Source organism: Rhagoletis pomonella, unplaced genomic scaffold (assembly GCF_013731165.1).
Source record: "Rhagoletis pomonella isolate Grant_MI unplaced genomic scaffold, Rhpom_1.0 Rhpom_scaffold_00010, whole genome shotgun sequence".
NCBI classification, from domain to species: Eukaryota; Metazoa; Arthropoda; class Insecta; order Diptera; family Tephritidae; genus Rhagoletis; species Rhagoletis pomonella.
In genome coordinates, this window is record NW_023458564.1 from 18860942 (window position 1) to 18869919 (window position 8978).

The 8978-nt window shown below is 42.2% G+C and overlaps 1 long non-coding RNA gene across 1 annotated transcript in view; it reads left to right on the top strand.

The window, feature by feature from the left end:
• LOC118746421 overlaps positions 1-3131 on the top strand; it is a 6278-nt gene extending 3147 nt beyond the window's left edge. Inside the window, exon 3 of the long non-coding RNA XR_004993834.1 lies at positions 2010-3131. This is a non-coding gene — a long non-coding RNA (uncharacterized LOC118746421). The remainder of the gene's footprint in view (positions 1-2009) is intronic.
• Positions 3132-8978: the final 5847 nt, after the last annotated feature.

Genomic DNA, 8978 nt, shown 5'->3' on the forward strand with positions numbered 1-8978 from the left:
TACGGCACTTCTCAACCGACGATGTAGATCACGTTCGTATAAACTTATGTACATACATATGTATGTACATATTTTCATTGTCCGGACAATTTTTTTATTAATTTTGTTTACGACACTTTTTTACAAAAACCAGCTTGATTTCTTTACTTTTTGTCAATTAATTACGGTTTTTACAAGTGCTGCCACAATATAGTTAGCCGAGTTGGAGCGTTCTTTTGTAGCTCGTTTACAAAAGACGAGGGCTGGTGTCTTTTTTATCAAAATTATATAATTCTTCCAAAAACAAGTACCACGAAGAATTACAAGGCAAAGACACAACAGAAAACTATCCCAAAGTGGACCATCCATTCTTCGCAACTTTGGTATATATGTACGTACAAATATTTATTTTTAATATATATACTCGATGTAAATAAGCTGATTACAATTAAATAACTGAAGAAAATACTACCATGCAGTATTATTAACACCTTTTTTTTGAATCTTCGCTAATTTTTTAAAGATGATTGTATTCTTCGCCTTTTCCCACTGATTAAAAAATACATCTAAGTGGGTGGCAGTATCAAATTTTAGAAAAGCTAATTACAAAACCTTTAATAATTGAATCATGTGTATGTATATCTGATACGGCAGGGACTATTCGCATATTCGAATATCCGGATATCCATGCGAATTATTCGTTGCCACGAATAAAATCCGGATAGTATGGATATCCGGTTAATATTCGTTTGTGCAATTATTCGGATAACCGGGTTTAGTTTACGAAGATCCGGGTAATATTCATATTTTCGGATATCTAAAAAAAAATCAACAAAGTGATTATAATATTTGTAAATTCAATTATGCACACGATAGAGTAAATTAGCTCTTGACGGACTTGAAGTTGACGCTTTGGTTTGTATCGTTTTGTCACAATACAAACAAATGGCACTATTATTGTCATCCTTTTTTCAAACTATTTTTTCAGAGTAAATATTCTGAATTATAGAGAAATTTTACAGAATTCGTAAAGATCTCATCCGATTTTTCGGCGAATTTTCTAAAATGAAATAAAATATGCATACTTCGACTCTTTTACGAAATTTCGGAAGAAAATCTGTAAAGAAATCAAAATAATTCTGCTATGTGAAAAATTTATTGCAGATTTTTTTCACAGTTTTCTTTATTCTTCTTTGAAGATTCGTAAAAAAACATTTAAAGAAATGAGAAACTCCTAAAGCTTTCGTTAAGATTTCGGGAACTTTGGTTTGCAAGGAAGTAGCAAGTCTTCTATACGCATAAATATGTTTGTTGAACATTTTAATTCGTTTATAGAAGCCTTGGAAACTCCCAAGAAGAATTTTGGAAATTGAAAAATTTATACACACAATTTCGTGCGTAGAAATAGAAAACTTGTTACTACACATTTATGAGCGCCTAGTATTGTGAAATGAAAGTATCGTTTTGATAACGAAAAATCCTGATGTTCGGATAGCCTAGTTTCCAGAGTAACCGGATTTTTCATTTAGGTATCCGCATATTTGAATATTCGGTTTTCCGGATAGTTGAAAAATCCGGATGAAGTTCCCAGTCCTAATAAAAATCATAAAATAACGATTAAAGATGATCAAAAAAATAAAAATCACACTATAACGATTAAAAATTATCGAAAAAATAAAAGTCATAAAATAACGATTGAAGATGATCAAACAAATAAAAATCACAAAATAACGATTAAAAGTTATCGAAAAAATAAAAATCATAAAATAACGATAAAAAATTACCGAAAAAATAAAAATCACAAAATAACGATTAATTTATGATTTTTGTTATTAACACCGTATACCCGTTAAACAAGCTACTGCAAAATGATGTAAAATTCGTTCTTGAAGAACGCCGCATTTGCGGAAGTAAAGGAGCAAATGCGGTCCAGTTTGTGTTTGACGCACTATGACCACAAGTTGCCCGTGGTGTTGGCAGTAGATGCCAGTCCCGTGGGCGTAGGTGCGGTGCTTAGCCGTGTTTGTGAGGACGGCTCCGAAAGGCCGTTACAATTCGCGTCACAAACCCTAACAAAAACGCAGCAGAAATATAGGCAAATTGACAAGGAGGCATATGCTATTATTTTCGGTGTTCGGAAATTGGTGACGGACAATAAACTGATTTCAAAAATATTTTCACCGCAGAAGGACTTGCCATTGTTGTCAGCAACAGGAATATTACGCTATTTTTCTGGCACATTTTGATTTTGAGATCCTGTTGAAAAATTCCAATGATAATGCTAATGTAGATGCGATGTCGCGGTTACTTATTTGCCAGAGGTGTTAAAGATTGCAGTCTTCGTGACTTTAAATCGTTGCAGTCACATTCACTGACTATCACTTTTTAACTGCAGTCAATCAATCACATGTTTGACTAAAGACTGCAAAGTTGGAGTCATTAGTATTTTCTGTTATTCATGACTAATTAGTCATTTTTGCAGCCTGAGGTGAATAATGATAATCTAAAGCAATCTTTGCGTTCACTTTTTCATAGAATTATAACACTAATTTCTTTAGAAAATAAATGGGTACATAAAAAGCTTAATTGAAACTCCAGTAGTATATAAAATATATAGAAAATGTCAATGAATTCCAGTAACTTCCAATGAAATAAATTTATATTTATTATATGTATGTACATAATATGTACGTACATTTTATGTAAATGAAAAATTAAAGTGCATAGAAGGATTTTCGTTTAAAATATTACGCTTACGCCTTCCGCATTCACATAAGGTAAAAGTTGGATCAACCACGAAATCTTCGGACAAAAAATCACTTAATATGGAAGACATTTTTCATATACTTATGTAAGTATTTTCTTTTTGTAAAATAAGAACGGTTTAAATGGAAACTAGTCTGTTCTGCTTGAATATTTTATTGAAAATGAAAAAATCTTAACATATGTAAGTCAATTCAATACATACAAAATATTGTTTACTACTTATGTATGCGCAAACCATATTGCTACAGTTTGGATGTAGATCAGTATAAAACCTAACAAACTCCACCTCAGTCCAAATGTAATTTGGACATTCTAAACGAAAGATTTCGGCCGCTGTTGTGTAGTGGTAAGCAGTGCGCGCTTTCACTCATCAGCACCTGGGTTCAAGCCCTGGTCAAATCAACATCGCAAAAAATATAGAAAAAGGTTTTTTTTAACAGCGGTTGTCCCTCGGCAGGCAATGGTTAACCTCTGAGTGTATATCTGCCATGAAAAACAGCTTCTCATAAAAATACAATCGCCGTTCGGAATCGGCGTAAAACTGTAGGTCCCTCCGATTTGTGTGAGAACATCACGGCGCACGCCACAATTCGGAGGAGAGGCTCGGCCAAACACTAACATATGTGTAAGCGCCAATCTAATATTATTATTAAACGAAAGACTTACCACACGAACTTTTCTTGCACAGAAAGTGAAAAATTTTTCCAGAAATGGACAGTTCACCCTAACAATAAACGATCTTAAAGTTTAAATGATCAAGATACTTTGTGGCTTCAATTAAAAGCCAGGGTTTTCAATGATACGACCTATCATCTCAACATGCGGACGTCTCTCTCATTCTTAGCATTAAATTATTACCTGGTATTTCTACAAACGTAATCGCTTACGGGCCACATCCATGACATGTAGGACCGAATCGAAAAAGTTACCAAATTGAAAAATAAATTACCAAGTTTAATAAATGAAGAAAAAAATTACCAATTTTGCTTAAAAATTACCAAAGCAGCAACGCTGAGGGAATCTTTCCCACGACAGCCGGTTCTACGTACCGAAATGACTCGGGTTTTATCCGACCAAGGGCTGTTGTTTCGGCGATCTAACCCCGTTTAGGTCGGCGAAGTATCCCAGAAGTTGTTCGTCCATAGGGCTACATTTGCTAGGCATTCTTCTACTCAGGGCTGGCATCGAATCAAACCCAGGGCAAGAAATCTACACCTGCTGTGTATGCCAGAGACTACTACACCACAACTGCACCTCAGTCAAGTGCAATGCTTGCGACAGGTGGAGTCACGTCAGAGTCTGCTCAGGACTACGGACCAACGGCAGTGGACCTCATCATTTGTAGCCCCCTGTTGCTCAAACAGAGCAGCCTCCACGGCTAACCCCAGTCCACCTGAGCAGTTCAACACAAACACCACAACACAACAACACAAAAGACCACACCACAATCACGGAAAACCACACAACAGACACCGCACCACCCACACACCGCCGCCAACAACTCCTGGTTCCTCCTACAATCTGCACGGTATTGCAGACCAGGATATTCCGTAACCTCAAACCCCGCATAACAACACGTCTCCCGAACCACATGAAGCTCCTTCAATTTAAATGTAACGGACTTCAGAGCAAGATCGAGGAGATAACCTTCTGCATGGGAAGGCATGACATATCGATAGATGCGATCCAAGAGACGAAGTTGCACACCAATTCAACACTGTTGAATTGTGCCGGGTACAACATGCACCGCCGAGATCGCGAGCGATATAACGGTGGTTTCTTAGCGTTCATCACGCACCACACCGTGCAGTATCGTCTTATCAAAGCAGACATCGACCGCAGGGATACCACCCTAGAACGTCAGGGCATTGCTATCCGGTCAGGCGATGTTGAGCTCGAAATATTTAACGTTTATATACCCCCTGTCACCTGCTGCCCGGCAGGATATCATACTGACATAGGTGCGCTCCTCAGAGGTGAAAACCGTATGGTAGTAGGTGACTTTAATGCGCATCACGATCTTTGGCACTCAAGCCTGTCAAACGATCGTAGGGGAACCGACTTGGCTGAGCAGATAGACGATTCAACGACATTCTGCACAATAAGCGACGACGCACCCACCAGGATTATGGGCAGCTGCTGCAGCTCGCCAGACATAACAATAGTCAGCGCTGGTCTGATAAACAGCATATCATGGCAACCTATGCTGACTTTGGCATCAGACCATCTGCCCATAGTCATCTCGATTGATAAACCAACCGACTTTGCTTCAGCGGAACACCGGACCTATATCAACTTTTCTAAAGCTGATTGGAAAGGCTTCGCGCAATTTACTGAGACCACCTTCGATGTGCTCCCTTCACCAACCGCCGTCCACCTTGGTGAACGTAAGTTCCGCAGGGTCGTCACTGCTGCTGCAGCTCGCTTCGTACCTGCAGGATACATTACGGACTCCCGTCCAAAGTTCCCTGCTGAAGCGGCTGTTCTAGCCGATGAGCCTGACAACCTTCATCAGGCCGAAACCGAAAATCTCCGTATTAGGGATTTGTTTCGGTAACCATGCTTCGTCGGACCCGGAGCGATACGCGAGCTATTTTAGCAGACAGTTCATACTGCATCCTCCGGTGGACAAAGCAAAGCATCGACTGACCAGAAGGCTGCACAAACTGCCAACAACCTGTGCCCACCTTGCTTTCACTTGCGGTGAAGTTCAGGTGGCCATCGGGAAGGCAAAAGCCTCCAAAGCCATGGGTCCCGACGAAATATGCTTGCTGATGCTGAAAAATTTGAGTCCTGCGGGGGTACTGCTCAAACCGGGGAAACCTGCCAACATAGGAGATTCTGTTAGTCCGATAACACTCCTTTCCCCGGTAGCGAAGACACTCGAGGCCTTGCTACTCCCGTATTTCACAAACCACTTGACCCCAGCGAAGCATCAGCATGGTTTCCGTAAAGTGCACAGTACAACAACAGCACTTAACGCCATAAACGCTCAGATAACTCGTGGCCTTAACCGAAACCGTCCCTGTGAGAGAACGATTCTAGTAGCGTTGTACTTGGCAAAGGCGTTCGATACCGTCTGCTATTCCACGCAAGAAGATATAGAGGCTTCCTCTCTCCCACAGAGGCTCAAACGGTGGTCGGCAAATGATCTGAGTGGTCGATACTCGTCGGTAATGTTTAGAGACAAATCGACTAAACTTAGAAAAATAAAACAGGGGGTTCCACAGCGTGGTGTCCTTTCCCCGCTACTGTTTAACTTTTACATTTCAAAGCTCCCTCAACCACCAGAGGGAGTCTCGATTGTCTCTTACCACGACGATTGCTCGATCATGGCGACTGGGAATGGAATTGATAACCTGTGTTCGAAAGTAAACGGCTATCTCTCCGAGCTTTCTCGCTTTTTCACTGCAAAGTCTCTAGCCCTCTCCCCTATGAAATCCTCTGCGACCCTGTTCACAACCTGGACGAAGGAGGTCTACCGCTAGGAATTTACGTCGATGACACACCAATTTCGACGGTGAATAATCCCAAAATACGCGTAGTAACATTCGACAGGCTGCTCTCCTTCTCTGCGCACGCAACCGCTATTGTCAATAAAGTACAGAGGGCCACTGCTCGCGGAAGAGCCCTCGCCGCGGCACGTCAGGAGGCATCTTTACGAACTGACAGACAAAGTCCAGAGGTATATTAAACAACCTCTGGACCCGTCAAGCTACCGACAGGCCCTGAACGGCATTCACAGGGAATCAGTCTCAAGTTATGTAGACTCCCGCCCTGTGAATGCCGTTCTAGGCACACAACCACCGGACGTGGACGGGACAGAACTTTGTCTGCCTCGGGAGACCCGCACCACAATAGCCCAGCTTCGCTCTGGCTATTGCAGCAGGCTTAATAGCTACCTGAGCATAATCAACGAAGATGTGCCCAACCAATTCCCGGCATGTAGAGAGTCGCCACATGACTCCCGGCACCTCTTCACATGCCCTGAGAATCCCACTCAGCTAACGCCCCTGTCCCTATGGACAGGCCCTCTGGAAGTAGCACACTTCCTGGGCCTCCCCCTAGCTGAAATAGACGACAACGATGATGGATGAACCGCCCCGAACGGGGCTTAGTAGCCGCTACAACAACAACAACAACATAAAGTACAGAGCCGCACCAAGGCCCTCAAGTCGCTAGCCGGCAAAACTTGGGGCAAACACAAAGAAACGTTGCTGGCAACATACAAGGCAATAGGCCGGCCGGTTTTGAACTACGCAGCGCCAGTGTGGTCGCCAGGGACTAGTAGGACGCAGTGGACGAAGCTACAGACTGTACAAAACACCGCACTCAGGACAGCGACGGGATGCCTCTTGATGTCGCCTGAACACCACCTGCACGGCGAGGCGCAAATGCTCCCCATAAAGGAGCACAACATAATGCTATTCAACCAGTTTCTAATCGGGAGCCACAGGAGTGGCCACCCCAAACAGACAGCTGCTTGCAGAGGAGCCCTCGCCTAGTCCCGTCAGGAGGCATCTATACGAACTGACGGACGAAGTTCAGAGGTTCATCAAGCAACATCTGGACCCGTGAGCCTACCGACTGGCCCTGAACGGCATTCACGGGGAGTCAGTCTCGAGTTATGTAGACTCTAGACCTGTGAATGCCTTTCTAGGCACACCACCACCGGACATAGACGAGACCGAGCTTCCTCTGCCTCGGGAGACACGAACAACAATAGCCCAACTTCGCTCTGGCTACTGCAGCAGGTTAAACTCCTCCCTAAGTAGATTGAATGAGGATGTGCCAAATGAGTGTCCGGCATGCGGAGAGACCCCACATGACTCGAAACATCTTTTCGCATGCCCGGAAAACCCGACAACCCTAACGGCTTTGTCCTTGTGGACAGAGGCTGCACGCTTCCTAGGGCTGCCGTTAGTGGAACTTGACGACAACGACTGAGATATCAACCGATCTGGGCGCGGTTGTTGTAGCCGCTACAACAACAACAACATGTGTTGCCATACTGTACAAAACAATACAATAGAAAGAATTCTACGTAGTGAGGGTTATAATTCCTAAGTGCGGCCGCAGGCCGCCCACACAGAATGGTGTCCCGCCCCCTTTTTTCAGCAACACAGAAAGGAACATTCTACGTAGTGAGGGTTATAATCCCTAAGTGAGGCCGAAGCCCGCCTACGCAGAAATGTGATCTCTGCAAATAGTGTGCAGCCCACTTCCTTGGCAATACAGAAAGGAGAATTCTACTTAGTGAGGGTTATAATCCCTAAGTGCGGCAGAAGGCCTCCTACGCAGACGGGAGTTCTCTGCAAAAGGTGTCCAGCACTTCTTCTTCGGCAATACATAAAGGAGAATTCTACTAAGTGCAAATTCCGAATTAAAAATCTGGTTTTATTATTCAAAATTCCAGTCTGGCAGCACCAAGTTTGATGTTATATTGCTATTTTATTGATCGTTTATACGAAAATTTTAACACCAAATTATATAAAAACTATAGGGTTGCTAGAAAAAAGGGGGTATTTTTGAAATCAGGGAGACCTATTCTAACCCCCCTCATCCACACTTTTTCACTTTCTTGCCGTCCGCATACTAAAATTTTCCGTTACTGTTATTTCATTCTGCGTACTTAACGTGCGCTAAAGATCAAATTCTCGGAGCAAGGCATATTAATTATTAATGTGCCTTGACTTGGAGAAATTTCATGAGGAGATTTCTTTCGAGTTTGCACAAGCAGTTATTTATTTTCCGATTTGATGAATTCTTTATTGTTGTTGTAGTATTATCATACAAATTCGCCAAACATTTTTGCGGTTTTGCTGGAGTTACAGTCCTGGACCAGATATAACATGGATATCCATGATATAAATCTGGGTTGTTCCGGTTGCGTAGACCCGACTGTCGTGGGAACGAACAAATATATGATGTAATGTTCGCATGCCACTTTTACTGCAAGTTTCAGGAACTTCACCTAATCTAGAAGATATTTGCTTACATTCATTTTAAAAATTATATTAGGTCTCACCCAAGTGTTCATCCAAACACTTTTAATTGCGCCCTACGTATACATACATCTGCGTAATGTGTGAAGCTTTTCTTATAAGTAAACGTTGCATGGTTTATAACTTAATAAATGCATTATAAGTCTTTAAATAAATATATTCGCTTCCCAAACTACCCCTCTGTCTAAAAAGTATTCGCGATAAGAGAAATAAACAACATTACGAAAT